Consider the following 13935-nt stretch of genomic DNA (forward strand, 5'->3'; position numbering starts at 1 on the left):
AATTACTGGACTATGGACTACCTCAAGCCAGAAGAGCCATTGCGCTATGTTGGAAGAGTATGGATGCTCCCTCCATGGGACTCTGGAAGAAGGAAATTGCAGTCTCTCTAGGCCTGGAAAGACTAACATATATTGCCAAGGGCAAACAATGGGACTTTGTGAATATGTGGAAGCCATATATGGATATTTTAGGGAGTGGAGGTGAAGGACATTTATGAAAAAGAAGAAAAGGAAGAAGGGAAGGAGGGGAGAATCTTGTCTATCCTAACCCATTGTATTTTTGTATTACTGTGAGAACTATGCTCATTTCTACATTTGAATGTGAGGTAGGCAGGTTTGATGTATGGATGGATGTGTGAATGTGAGGGTGTTCAACATTTGTTTGTATTGTACTATAAAAAATTTCAATAAAAATATATGGAAAAAAAAACACCGTGGTGAAAAAGGCCCGTCAGCGTCTCTACCACCTCAGACGCTTGAGAGACTTCCAATCATCTTAACCTGGTTCGGGAACAGCACCACGCAGGACAGACGAGCTCTACAGAGGGTTGTGCAGTCAGCTGAGCGCACCATCCGCTCCGAGCTCCCTGACCTGCACTCAATCTACAGCAGGCGGTGCTGGACCAAGGCCAGGAAGATCGTGAAGGACCTCAGCCATCCCAACAACAGACTGTTCTCTCTGCTGAGGTCAGGAAAGCGATTCCGCTCCCTGAAGACCAACACAGAGAGACTGAGGAGGAGCTTCTTCCCGCAGGTGATACGGTCTCTCAATAACACCACCACACAGTACTGACCCACACATATGGTTCTTACACACACACTGGACTTTCTGGACATTGTTTTCACTTCATCACTTAAATCACTTTAAGCATATTTGCACTGCACAAGACATAATGTGGATTGCACAACACTGGTCACTATATTCTTCATTTCCAGTTAATACTTGTACAGCTGCTGTTATTGTGTATATATTTATTTATATTTCTTCATACATTCTTATATAGTTCTATATTGTGTATTTTGTTGTACAGTTATTTTGTTTTCAACTTTAATTTATATGTTTTATCTTATTCTTTCCCAGTTAAATTTACCCTTCATTCTAATTTGTGTTGTACAGTTATTTCATTTTTAACCTTAATTTATATTTTATTCCTTCCTAGTTAAATTTACCCTTTTTAATTTTTCATATTTATTTCCTATCTTATTCATAGCCTTTTCCCTTTTTGTTTTCTTTAGGTCACGAGCAGTTGTCCAAGCATTTCACGACATATCGTACTGTGTAAGACTGTGTACGTGACAAATAAAATTTGAATTTGAATTTGAAAAGGGTTCCCAGTCATCCAGGTCATGGTAGTCTGATGAGCTTTGAAAGAAAGCAGCTGGAATTCTCTAAGTGCCTTGAAGACCTTTCACCTCTCCTCTGAGAACCTTCGTTAGATCTAAAACTAAACGTTGGAGAGTCCCAGGTATTTAAAACCCAGAGCGGGTTGTCTTTACCAGGGTCGTTGACCAACTATGAAACACATCACATGAGCCAAGGGGTGGAAAAAAGGCGTGGGTAATTATCAGCAGAGGTGAAACCATTATGAGACCTTCACATATGTAGTTTAACGTCTTTACACCGAAATTGAATGGCCTCAATTTCGATCAGAGTTTGTGATCTCTAACGCTTTTCCACTTGCACCTACCTAGCTTGGCTTAACTTGACTCAGCTCGATCTTTAAAGTTTCCATTAGGCACACAACACATTTACAATGCCCCAGAAGGAATGTGTCTTACCAAAGAATTCCATGAGGGTAAGAGCTTGTGATCTTAAGGGGGCTCGTCCGGGATTTGAACCCGGGACCTCTCGCACCCTAAGCAAGAATCATACGCCTAGACCAACGAGCCACAGGAAGCCTGTGTTTAAGTCTGGAACTCTGAAAGGATAGACTTAAATCGGCCTTCAAATTCAAGCAGGAATGGTGTTAAGCTCTCTTCAGTATTCATTTTTGTACCTTCAGGCCTTTGCTACTGACAAGCTCCAACAGGGATGACTCCAGAGGGACTGCACACAGTGAATGAGAAAAAAGGGTTCCCAGTCATCCACGTCATGGTAGTCTGATGAGCTTTGAAAGAAAGCAGCTGGAATTCTCTAAGTGCCTTGAAGACCTTTCACCTCTCCTCTGAGAACCTTCGTTAGATCTAAAACTAAACGTTGGAGAGTCCCAGGTATTTAAAACCCAGAGCGGGTTGTCTTTACCAGGGTCGTTGACCAACTATGAAACACATCACATGAGCCAAGGGGTGGAAAAAAGGCGTGGGTAAATATCAGCAGAGGTTTCAGGTGAAACCATTATGAGACCTTCACATATGTAGTTTAACGTCTTTACACCGAAATTGAATGGCCTCAATTTCGATCAGACTTTGTGATCTCTAATAGCCCTTTTCCACTAGCACCTACCTAGCTTGGCTTAACTTGACTCAGCTCGATCTTTAAAGTTTCCATTAGGTGATAGTACCTGGTTACAGGTATTTTTTAGTACCTGCCCAGTAAGGTTTCCAAGGCAATCTCAAAATGTGACATATACAGGGACTGTGCAGTCAATGGCATCACTCAATGACTCATGAGAGTGACTCCTTCACAAACGTTGTTTTAGAAAGACAAATTGGTGTCACACATCACATTGAACGGTTTGGCACACAACACATTTACAATGCCCCAGAAGGAATGTGTCTTATGTTAAGGTTCAAAATTGAGGAAGGAGAGTACAAACCACCCTTGTTCCAGAAGCTCTTGGTCAAACAATGATTTTTAATGAATACACACGTGTGGGAAGAACACTCTGTGCGCAGACAGCAAGTGGTCTTCAACTTACTCAAAGCATACACAGATTTTTATACTGTCAGGGCTTAAATTTAATGACGCCCCTTTAACGTCACAGATACATTTTATACATAGATCAGATCAACACCACAATGACTTTTAACCCAATTTGAAAGAACATCATCTTCTATTTTCATAGCCGGCACTTCCTTTCTACCTTTCAGTTTCTCTTTCTTGCCGAGACGACAAGGACGGTTCCTCTTTTACCGAGACACTTTCGCAGTTCCAACCAGACATGACGAACCTCTTTCCTATAAATAATTCTAACTCATGTGTGTGTGTCACGACCTCACTCAGCCTCTATGTCACCTCTCGCACTTCTGACCTTTTACCAGACCAGAGGCTCATCCTTATGTGTTACAACCTAACTGAGACTATGTATATGTCCTCTACTAAATAAATGTTTTAACCAAGAACCTCTACTAAAACCTTAATAAAAAATGACCTGATATAAGTGTTTTGTAAGCATGTATTGCAATTCCTTCTATGTTCTAGTTTTCCCTCAGCATGTATCACCTGAACAGTCACGTCAGTGAAGCTTAAGACCTTTAAAGAACCTGAACATCAACTCAAATAAGCACAGATATGCAATGTGTACAAAATAGTCATAACTGCACCTGAAATACAAAGTTAACATCATCATAAACATCTTAAGGCCATCTTAAAGCTATCTGTTACATTGTTAAAGCAATGATCGTCTTAGCCTGCTGCTCAAAATAACTTCCTGCTTTCACTTCTGCAAACTCTCTGCAACTTCCTGTCAGCCTGCCACTTAGTCTTTCTGAAAGACACACACTGTTCAACCTCTGAATGCAATATCCATGCTGCAGATTATATTTATTATTTAACAATAGCAGTAAAATAATTTCCCTGCTCCACACTTACCAAAGAATTCCATGAAGGTAAGAGCTTGTGATTTTAACAGGGCTCATCCGGGATTTGAACCCGGGACCTCTCGCACCCTAAGCGAGAATCATACGCCTAGACCAACGAGCCACAGGAAGCATGTGTTTAAGTCTGGAACTCTGAAAGGATAGACTTAAATCGGCCTTCAAATTCAAGCAGGAATGGTGTTAAGCTCTCTTCAGTATTCATTTTTGTACCTTCAGGCCTTTGCTACTGACAAGCTCCAACAGGGATGACTCCAGAGGGACTGCACACAGTGAATGAGAAAAAAGGGTTCCCAGTCATCCACGTCATGGTAGTCTGATGAGCTTTGAAAGAAAGCAGCTGGAATTCTCTAAGTGCCTTGAAGACCTTTCACCTCTCCTCTGAGAACCTTCGTTAGATCTAAAACTAAATGTTGGAGAGTCCCAGGTATTTAAAACCCAGAGCGGGTTGTCTTTACCAGGGTCGTTGACCAACTATGAAACACATCACATGAGCCAAGGGGTGGAAAAAAGGCGTGGGTAATTATCAGCAGAGGTGAAACCATTATGAGACCTTCACATATGTAGTTTAACGTCTTTACACCGAAATTGAATGGCCTCAATTTCGATCAGACTTTGTGATCTCTAATAGCCCTTTTCCACTAGCACCTACCTAGCTTGGCTTAACTTGACTCAGCTCGATCTTTAAAGTTTCCATTAGGTGATAGTACCTGGTTACAGGTATTTTTTAGTACCTGCCCAGTAAGATTTCCAAGGCAATCTCAAAATGTGACATATACAGATTGCGTGGCAGGGACTGTGCAGTCAATGGCATCACTCAATGACTCATGAGAGTGACTCCTTCACAAACGTTGTTTTAGAAAGACAAATTGGTGTCACAGATCACATTGAACGGTTTGGCACACAACACATTTACAATGCCCCAGAAGGAATGTGTCTTACCAAAGAATTCCATGAAGGTAAGAGCTTGTGATTTTAAGGGGGCTCGTCCGGGATTTGAACCCGGGACCTCTCGCACCCAAAGCGAGAATCATACGCCTAGACCAACGAGCCACAGGAAGCCTGTGTTTAAGTCTGGAACTCTGAAAGGATAGACTTAAATCGGCCTTCAAATTCAAGCAGGAATGGTGTTAAGCTCTCTTCAGTATTCATTTTTGTACCTTCAGGCCTTTGCTACTGACAAGCTCCAACAGGGATGACTCCAGAGGGACTGCACACAGTGAATGAGAAAAAAGGGTTCCCAGTCATCCACGTCATGGTAGTCTGATGAGCTTTGAAAGAAAGCAGCTGGAATTCTCTAAGTGCCTTGAAGACCTTTCACCTCTCCTCTGAGAACCTTCGTTAGATCTAAAACTAAACGTTGGAGAGTCCCAGGTATTTAAAACCCAGAGCGGGTTGTCTTTGCCAGGGTCGTTGACCAACTATGAAACACATCACATGAGCCAAGGGGTGGAAAAAAGGCGTGGGTAATTATCAGCAGAGGTTTCAGGTGAAACCATTATGAGACCTTCACATATGTAGTTTAACGTCTTTACACCGAAATTGAATGGCCTCAATTTCGATGAGACTTTGTGATCTCTAACGCTTTTCCACTTGCACCTACCTAGCTTGGCTTAACTTGACTCAGCTCGATCTTTAAAGTTTCCATTAGGTGATAGTACCTGGTTACAGGTATTTTTTTAGTACCTGCCCAGTAAGGTTTCCAAGGCAATCTCAAAATGTGACATATACAGATTGCGTGGCAGGGACTGTGCAGTCAATGGCATCACTCAATGACTCATGAGAGTGACTCCTTCACAAACGTTGTTTTAGAAAGACAAATTGGTGTCACACATCACATTGAACGGTTTGGCACACAACACATTTACAATGCCCCAGAAGGAATGTGTCTTACCAAAGAATTCCATGAAGGTAAGAGCTTGTGATCTTAAGGGGGCTCGTCCGGGATTTGAACCCGGGACCTCTCGCACCCTAAGCGAGAATCATACGCCTAGACCAACGAGCCACAGGAAGCATGTGTTTAAGTCTGGAACTCTGAAAGGATAGACTTAAATCGGCCTTCAAATTCAAGCAGGAATGGTGTTAAGCTCTCTTCAGTATTCATTTTTGTACCTTCAGGCCTTTGCTACTGACAAGCTCCAACAGGGATGACTCCAGAGGGACTGCACACAGTGAATGAGAAAAAAGGGTTCCCAGTCATCCACGTCATGGTAGTCTGATGAGCTTTGAAAGAAAGCAGCTGGAATTCTCTAAGTGCCTTGAAGACCTTTCACCTCTCCTCTGAGAACCTTCGTTAGATCTAAAACTAAATGTTGGAGAGTCCCAGGTATTTAAACCCTAGATGGGGTTGTCTTTACCAGGGTCGTTGACCAACTATGAAACACATCACATGAGCCAAGGTGTGAAAAAAGGCGTGGGTAATTATCAGCAGAGGTGAAACCATTATGAGACCTTCACATATGTAGTTTAACGTCTTTACACCGAAATTGAATGGCCTCAATTTCGATCAGACTTTGTGATCTCTAATAGCCCTTTTCCACTAGCACCTACCTAGCTTGGCTTAACTTGACTCAGCTCGATCTTTAAAGTTTCCATTAGGTGATAGTACCTGGTTACAGGTATTTTTTTAGTACCTGCCCAGTAAGGTTTCCAAGGCAATCTCAAAATGTGACATATACAGATTGCGTGGCAGGGACTGTGCAGTCAATGGCATCACTCATGAGAGTGACTCCTTCACAAACGTTGTTTTAGAAAGACAAATTGGTGTCCCAGATCACATTGAACGTTTTGGCACACAACACATTTACAATGCCGCAGAAGGAATGTGTCTTTCCAAAGAATTCCATGAAGCTAAGAGCTTGTGATTTTAAGGAGGCTCGTCCGGGATTTGAAACCCGGACGTCTCGCACCCAAAGCAAGAATCATACGCCTAGACCAACGAGCCACAGGAAGCATGTGTTTAAGTCTGGAACTCTGAAAGGATAGACTTAAATCGGCCTTCAAATTCAAGCAGGAATGGTGTTAAGCTCTCTTCAGTATTCATTTTTGTACCTTCAGGCCTTTGCTACTGACAAGCTCCAACAGGGATGACTCCAGAGGGACTGCACACAGTGAATGAGAAAAAAGGGTTCCCAGTCATCCACGTCATGGTAGTCTGATGAGCTTTGAAAGAAAGCAGCTGGAATTCTCTAAGTGCCTTGAAGACCTTTCACCTCTCCTCTGAGAACCTTCGTTAGATCTAAAACTAAACGTTGGAGAGTCCCAGGTATTTAAAACCCAGAGCGGGTTGTCTTTACCAGGGTCGTTGACCAACTATGAAACACATCACATGAGCCAAGGGGTGGAAAAAAGGCGTGGGTAATTATCAGCAGAGGTGAAACCATTATGAGACCTTCACATATGTAGTTTAACGTCTTTACACCGAAATTGAATGGCCTCAATTTCGATCAGACTTTGTGATCTCTAACGCTTTTCCACTTGCACCTACCTAGCTTGGCTTAACTTGACTCAGCTCGATCTTTAAAGTTTCCATTAGGTGATAGTACCTGGTTACAGGTATTTTTTAGTACCTGCCCAGTAAGGTTTCCAAGGAAATCTCAAAATGTGACATATACAGATTGCGTGGCAGGGACTGTGCAGTCAATGACATCACTCAATGACTCATGAGAGTGACTCCTTCACAAATGTTGTTTTAGAAAGACAAATTGGTGTTACACAGAACATTGAACGGTTTGGCACACAACACATTTACAATGCCCCAGAAGGAATGTGTCTTTCCAAAGAATTCCATGAAGGTAAGAGGTTGTGATTTTAAGGGGGCTCGTCCGGGATTTGAACCCGGGACCTCTCGCACCCAAAGCGAGAATCATACGCCTAGACCAACGAGCCACAGGAAGCCTGTGTTTAAGTCTGGAACTCTGAAAGGATAGACTTAAATCGGCCTTCAAATTCAAGCAGGAATGGTGTTAAGCTCTCTTCAGTATTCATTTTTGTACCTTCAGGCCTTTGCTACTGACAAGCTCCAACAGGGATGACTCCAGAGGGACTGCACACAGTGAATGAGAAAAAAGGGTTCCCAGTCATCCACGTCATGGTAGTCTGATGAGCTTTGAAAGAAAGCAGCTGGAATTCTCTAAGTGCCTTGAAGACCTTTCACCTCTCCTCTGAGAACCTTCGTTAGATCTAAAACTAAACGTTGGAGAGTCCCAGGTATTTAAAACCCAGAGCGGGTTGTCTTTACCAGGGTCGTTGACCAACTATGAAACACATCACATGAGCCAAGGGGTGGAAAAAAGGCGTGGGTAATTATCAGCAGAGGTGAAACCATTATGAGACCTTCACATATGTAGTTTAACGTCTTTACACCGAAATTGCAGTTTATTCCAACATCAAAATGGGCTACAGGGCCAGACTTTTGCCACATCTGGGTCAGTCTGACCACTTGTCACTGTTTCTAATCCCTGCATATGCCCCCCTCAAGAAAACTGCTCTTACCATCACAAAGAATCTTACCATATGGTCAGAGGGTGCCTCTCAGCAGCTGCAGGACTGTTTTGACAGGACTAACTGGGATATCTTTGAACATCAGGACTTGGAAATGTTCACAGACAGTGTCCTCTGCTATATAAAACACTGCATAGACACTGTTACAGCAGTCAAACGGATCCGGGCTTATCCCAACCAAAAGCCCTGGATGACCCGGGAGGTCAGGCAGCTGCTGCAGGAGAGGAACATTGCGTTCAGGTCTGGCAACAGGGATTACTACACCACAGCCCGATCCAACCTGAAGAGAGGCATCAGAGAGGCAAAGGGGGACTATAGGAGGAGGATTGAGGACCATCTGAAGAGTAATACCAGCCGGCAGGTGTGGCAAGGCATCCAGCACCTAACCAACTATAAGATCAATCTCGGAGCTGCGGACGGTGACCTGGAGCTGGCAGAGGAGCTGAATATCTTCTTCGCCCGCTTTGAGACCAGGGTACCGGAGGTATTGGAGCCACAGCAGCTACACGCCACCCATAGCTGCACCACCCTCACCCTGGAAGAGCACGAGGTGAGGCGCATGCTGCAGGCTGTTAACCCGAGGAAGGCGGCGGGTCCTGATGGTGTGCCAGGTCGAATATTGAGGGATTGTGCAGAACAGCTGGCTGGGATCTTCACCAGGATCTTCAACAAATCCCTCGCACAGGCGACTGTCCCACTCTGCCTGAAGTCCTCCACCATAGTCCCCTTGCCTAAGAAGCCCCACATCACCGGCCTGAATGACTACAGACCGGTGGCACTCACCCCAGTGGTAATGAAATGCTTTGAGAAGCTGGTCTGCAGACACATCACAGCAGCCCTGCCCCGCAGTCTGGATCCACACCAGTTTGCCTACAGAGCAAACCGGTCCACGGAAGACGCTGTAGCCACAGCACTCCATGCTGCATTAACTCACCTGGAAGAGCATGGTAGCTATGTGCGGATGCTCTTCGTGGATTACTGCTCAGCTTTTAACACCATCCTTCCACATAAACTGGTGGCCAAGCTACAAGACCTGGGGCTTCAATACAGCACCTGCATGTGGATCAACAGCTTCCTCTCGGGCCGTAGACAGAGAGTCAGAGTTGGCCATCACACATCCTCAGCCCTGAGTCTCAGCACTGGCTCACCCCAGGGCTGTGTGCTCAGTCCACTGCTCTACTCTCTCTACACACACGACTGCACTCCTCGCCACCACAGCAACATCTTTGTGAAATTTGAAGATGACACCACAGTGGTGGGGCTCATTACCAAGGGAGACGAGTCTACGTACAGAGACGAGGTGGAGCAGCTGACGTCATGGTGTAAGGCCAATAACCTCCTCCTCAACACTTCAAAAACCAAAGAACTCATAATAGATTTCAGAAGGAAAAAGGCAGAGATCCAACCACTATTCATAAATGGGGACTGTGTAGAAAGGGTGGCAAGCTTCCGCTTCCTGGGAGTCAATATAGAGGAGAACCTTTCCTGGAGTGTGAACACCTCCGAGCTGCTGAAAAAGGCCCAACAGAGACTGTACTTCCTGAGAATTCTCAGGAGGAATAACATCACACAGAAACTGCTGGTGTCCTTCTACAGAGCCACCATTGAGAGTGTTCTAACTTACTGCATATGTATTTGGTACACTAGCTGCACAGGGGCTCAGAGGAAAGCACTCCAAGGGATCATTAACACCGCCCAAAAGATCACTGGCTGCCCTCTCCCCACACTGGAAGTTCTACACAATGCCCACTGTTTTAAAAAGGCCCAAAACATCATAAAAGACACCTCACATCCTGGCCACTCCCTGTTCGAACTGTTGCCCTCAGGCAGACGGTACAGGGCAATCAGAGCAAGGACTAATAGACTCAAACACAGCTGTTATCCAACTGCAATAACACATCTGAATACTACAAAAAAAATGTCCATCACGCCACTCTTGTGTTAATCTATGCACGGCCTGAAGCATGTGTGTGGGAATGTATGTGAATGTTTTACTGTTACATCTTATTAGTATTTTAAGTATTCTATCTATTTTATTTATTGAATTTTATTGTTTTATTTATATTTTGATATTGCTAGGGATGATGCAATGATCGGGGACCATTCTTCATTTCGTTGTTCTCGTGACAATGACAATAAAGTTTCTGATTCTGATTCTGATTGAATGGCCTCAATTTTGATCAGAGTTTGTGATCTCTAATAGCCCTTTTCCACTTACACCTACCTAGCTTGGCTTAACTTGACTAAGCTCGATCTTTAAAGTTTCCATTAGGTGATAGTACCTGGTTACAGGTATTTTTTTAGTACCTGCCCAGTAATGTTTCCAAGGCAATCTCAAAATGTGACATATACAGATTGCGTGGCAGGGACTGTGCAGTCAATGGGATCACTCAATGAGTCATGAGAGTGACTCCTTCACAAAATCAAAAACGTTATTTTAGAAAGACAAATTGGTGTCACACATCACATTGAATGGCTTGGCACACAGCACGTTTACAATGCCCCAGAAGGAATGTGTCTTACCAAAGAATTCCATGAAGCTAAGAGCTGGTGATTTTAAGGGGGCTCGTCCAGGATTTGAACCCGGAACCTCTCGCACCCAAAGCGAGAATCATACGCCTAGACCAACGAGCCACAGGTAAGGTAAGGCAAGGCATGGCAAGGCAAATTTATTTGTATAGCACAATTCAACAACAAGGTGATTCAAAGTGCTTTACAGAGACATTAGAAACAAAAACAAATAAAAAGCATGATTTAAAATTGATTAAAACAAGCAAACAAACAAACTAACTAAACACACACATTTCACACCTGTTCGCGCGATCTGAAACCTTATCGTAAGGGGAGCTACCAGTCCTTCTGTGGACGAGCTACTTTCTATTTTAAATTCCCTGAATTTAAAATACTCTCTAGACCCAGTCTAGACCCAGCTGGGGAGCTACCCAGAGCTCTAATCCCACACCTGTTCGCGCGATCTGAACCCTTATCGTAAGGGGAGCTACCAGTCCTTCTGTGGACGAGCTACTTTCTATTTTAAATTCCCTGAATTTAAAATACTCTCTAGACCCAGTCTAGACCCAGCTGGGGAGCTACCCAGAGCTCTAAACCCACTTAACAAACAAACAAACAAACAAAACAGTATATAAAATCAAAACAGATAAAATCAGAACAGTAGATAAAATCAGTAGTTAATGTAAGTTTGGAAATTTAAGCTTAACAAACAAACAAAACAGTATATAAAATCAAAACAGATAAAATCAGAAATAGATAAGATCAGTAGTTAGTGTAAGTTTTGAAATGTAAGCTTAAAAGTGTGGATTTGGTGCTTTATTCAAATGCAGCTGAGAATAGGTGAGTCTTCAGCCTGGATTTAAATAAACTGAGTGTTTCAGCTGATCTGAGGCTTTCTGGGAGTTTGTTCCAGATATAAGGAGCATAAAAGCTGAATGCAGCTTCTCCGTGTCTGGTTCTGACTCTGGGAACTGATAAAAGACCGGATCCATATGACCTGAGGGATCTGGAAGGTTCATACTGGGTCAGGAGGTCACTGATGTATTTTGGTCCTAAACCATTCAGAGCTTTATAGACCAGCATCAGGACTTTAAAGTCTATCCTCTGACGGACAGGCAGCCAGTGTAAAGACCTCAGAGCTGGACTGATGTGGTCCACTTTTTTGGTCTTAGTGAGGACTCGAGCAGCAGAGTTCTGAATGAGCTGTAGTTGTCTGACTGATTTTTTAGGTAGACCTGTAAAGATGCTGTTACAGTAATCAAGCCTATTAAAAATGAATGCATGGACTAGTTTTTCCAGGTCCTGTTGAGACATCAGATCTTTTATCCTTGAAATATTCTTGAGGTGATAGTAAGCTGACTTTGTTATTGTCTTAGTGTGTTTTTCTAAGTTTAGGTCTGCATCCATCACTACACCCAAATTTCTCGCCTGGTTTGTGGTTTTTAGATGTATGGATTGAAGTTCTCTGGTGACCTGTAATCGTTTTTCTTTGGCGCCAAAGACTATTACTTCAGTTTTGTTTTTGTTTAGTTGGAGAAAATTGTGGCACAACCAGTCATTAATTTCCTCAATGCATTTACCAAGAGCCTGTACAGGGCCTCGGTCTCCTGGTGACATTGTGATATATATTTGTGTGTCATCTGCATAGCTGTGGTAGTTTATTTTGTTGTTCTTTATAATCTGTGCCAGTGGGAGCATGTAAATGTTAAACAGAGGGGGTCCCAAGATGGAACCTTGGGGAACTCCACATGTGATACTTGTCTGCTCGGATGTGAAGTTACCTATTGATACAAAGTATTTCCTGTTTTCTAAGTATGTTTTGAACCAGTTTAGTACAGTTCCTGAAAGACCTGCCCAGTTCTCCAGTCGTTTGAGTAATATGTTGTGGTCAACTGTATCAAATGCTGCACTGAGATCCAGTAAAACTAAGACTGACATTTTTCCACTGTCTGTATTCAGACATATGTCATTGAACACTTTTGTCAGAGCGGTTTCAGTGCTGTGGTTCTGTCTAAAACCTGACTGGAAGGCATCATAGCAGTTATTCTGTTTTAAGAAGTAACTGAGCTGTTGAGAAACTGCTTTTTCAATGATCTTACTTAAAAATGGGAGATTTGAGATCGGCCTGTAGTTTTTCATTTGTGTCTTGTCAAGATGGTCCTTTTTCAGTATAGGTTTGATTACAGCAGTTTTTAGTGATTCTGGAAACACACCTGATAATAAAGAAAAGTTGACGATCTGTAACAGGTCTGACTCTAAAGTCTTTGAGACCTTTTTGAAAAAACTTGTTGGCAGGACATCTAAACAGCAAGAGGAGGAGTTCAGTTGACCTAAGATGTCCTCCAGGTCTTTGCTGTTAATCGGGTGAAACTGTTTGATGGTGTTTAAACAGTTTTTCGGTGGACACAGTACATATCCTGGATCTGCTGTTGATGTACCAATTGCTTGTCTAATCTTTTGGATTTTGTCTGTGAAGAATTTGGCAAAGTCATTGCAGGCCATGGTCGAGTTCAGCTGCCACTGGCACAGGAGGGTTTGTTAGCCTGTCAACTGTAGAAAATAAGACCCGAGCATTATGGCTGTTTTTAGTGATGATGTCAGAGAAGTAGGACCTCCTTGCACTCCTCAGTTGTAAATTATAATTGTGAAGTTTCTCTTTATAGATGTCATAATGAACCTGGAGGTTTGTTTTTCTCCATCTGCGCTCAGCTTTCCTACACTCTCTTTTTTCATTTTTCACCAGTGTGGAGTTTCTCCATGGAGACTTTTTCCTTCCAGAGATAACCTTCACCTTAATGGGAGCAATAGTGTCCATTACATTTAACATGTTAGCATTGAAGCTATTGACGAGCTCATTGACTGAACCTTTGGACAGGTCAGGTGTTAATGGGAAGACCTGGTTAAAGATCTCACTACTGTCTTCAGTTATACACCGTTTTGTGATCACTGCTGTTGATATATTTGTGTGGGCTGAGATTTTACTTTCAAAGAAAACACAGTAATGATCAGATAAGCCCACATCAGACACAGTAATGTTTGAAATGCTCAGGCCTTTGGAGATCAGTAGGTCAAGAGTGTGTCCTCTATTATGTGTGGCCTCTGTTACATGCTGAGTCAGCCCAAAGTTGCCCAGAGTGTTACTCAGGTCTTTAGTCCCTTTGTCCT

General features: G+C 43.1%; 6 non-coding genes across 6 annotated transcripts; all 6 read right to left on the reverse strand.

Annotated features, from left to right (window-relative positions):
- Positions 1–1818: 1818 nt before the first annotated feature.
- trnap-agg (transfer RNA proline (anticodon AGG)) lies at positions 1819–1890 on the reverse strand. Its single transcript has one exon. It is a non-coding gene; the product is annotated as a tRNA-Pro (tRNA).
- A 1900-nt stretch (positions 1891–3790) lies between these two features.
- trnap-agg (transfer RNA proline (anticodon AGG)) lies at positions 3791–3862 on the reverse strand. Its single transcript has one exon. It is a non-coding gene; the product is annotated as a tRNA-Pro (tRNA).
- Positions 3863–4737: 875 nt separating this feature from the next.
- Positions 4738–4809, reverse strand: trnap-ugg (transfer RNA proline (anticodon UGG)). Its single transcript has one exon. It is a non-coding gene; the product is annotated as a tRNA-Pro (tRNA).
- An 880-nt stretch (positions 4810–5689) lies between these two features.
- trnap-agg (transfer RNA proline (anticodon AGG)) lies at positions 5690–5761 on the reverse strand. The gene has a single exon. It is a non-coding gene; the product is annotated as a tRNA-Pro (tRNA).
- A 1811-nt stretch (positions 5762–7572) lies between these two features.
- Positions 7573–7644, reverse strand: trnap-ugg (transfer RNA proline (anticodon UGG)). Its single transcript has one exon. It is a non-coding gene; the product is annotated as a tRNA-Pro (tRNA).
- Positions 7645–10821: 3177 nt separating this feature from the next.
- trnap-ugg (transfer RNA proline (anticodon UGG)) lies at positions 10822–10893 on the reverse strand. Its single transcript has one exon. It is a non-coding gene; the product is annotated as a tRNA-Pro (tRNA).
- Positions 10894–13935: the final 3042 nt, after the last annotated feature.

Source organism: Astatotilapia calliptera, chromosome 18 (assembly GCF_900246225.1).
Source record: "Astatotilapia calliptera chromosome 18, fAstCal1.2, whole genome shotgun sequence".
Lineage (NCBI taxonomy): Eukaryota > Metazoa > Chordata > Actinopteri > Cichliformes > Cichlidae > Astatotilapia > Astatotilapia calliptera.